Here is a 1,267-nt window from a genome sequence, read left to right as displayed (position 1 = left end):
CAGGCGCAACAAAAGACTGAGAAAGATGTGGAACGCTCCAAAAACACCTGTTTGGATCATTCCACAAGTAAACTGGTTGATTGGTAACAGGTGATGGCATCATGATTGGGTATTAAAGGAGCATCCTGGAAATGCTCAGTCGTTCACAAGCGAGGATGGAGCAAGGTTCACCACTTTGTGAACATGATTGGATTAAAGATGTTCGTACATGGGCTCAGGAACACTTTGTAAAATCAATGTTGGTAAACAGTTAATTTGCAAATGACTGCATTGTTTTTATTTATGTTTTATACAACCTCCTAACTTTTGCAGGTTTTATAGTGTAAAACCCTTTTTTACCTATGAGGCAAAAACCATGGCAGGACAACAATTTCAAGTAACCTTCTGGCAAAATAATTAGATAGATAGAACTGCCATCACAGTAGATAAGATGAGCTTTTATAAAAAGGCATGATGCCAATTCAATACACTCTGAATTTAACAAATGACTAAAAATGACTGAAAACATGAGAACAATCCACTGCAACAATCACACCCCAACTGTATGCCACAGTCAGCAACAACAATAGTGTAACTTCCTTCATTGTTGCTCACTGAAACTTGAAACAACCATTCAAGAATATGTCTTTTGTGCTGGTGAAACACAAACCTGGAAGTTCTGCTTTTTTTTTTGTCCATTTAGACTTGCAAAGTGTTTTGAGAAATTTTCAAGCATTTGTGCTAGGTGAGGAGAATCAGAGCTGAATTTTCAGCTCCTCCGAAATAACCAGCCCAGCAAGTGTGAATGTCACAAAAGCACCAAGCACAAGATTAATGTATGTGTGGGCCACCGTGACTTTGATGTAATCTATAACTCATGCTTTCTGCGGCGCGCAGTGCAAAATGATTATGGAAACGTGACAAGCAAATCCATTAAAACACTCTGGAGTCGAGCCAAAGCAGCTGGCTCAGAGCTCCAACTGCCGCAAGTCGTCATTCTTTACCAGAAAATGAACCCTGACATCCTAAAACCTCTCCTCACAGCCACCGCAGTCTGGTGTTGGGAGTTAATGATGCTCACAAATACTGATTAGACCGTCCTGGACCAAAGATATTGATCAGGTGGTTTTAGCTCCTTCTTCTCTTTCTTTGATGATGAATATAAGATGAATTACTTTCTACACAGCGTTTCTTCTTAATAGGTGCTGATATAGTGTTGCTTCATCACACCAGAACTGTGCCAATACAATACAAAACGTATAAAATGAGATTATGACACTATCGTTGA

Source organism: Chelmon rostratus, chromosome 5 (genome assembly GCF_017976325.1).
Source record: "Chelmon rostratus isolate fCheRos1 chromosome 5, fCheRos1.pri, whole genome shotgun sequence".
In the NCBI taxonomy this organism is placed as follows: Eukaryota; Metazoa; Chordata; class Actinopteri; order Chaetodontiformes; family Chaetodontidae; genus Chelmon; species Chelmon rostratus.
The sequence above is the reverse complement of the archived record's forward strand: the minus strand, read 5'-3'. Positions refer to the sequence as shown.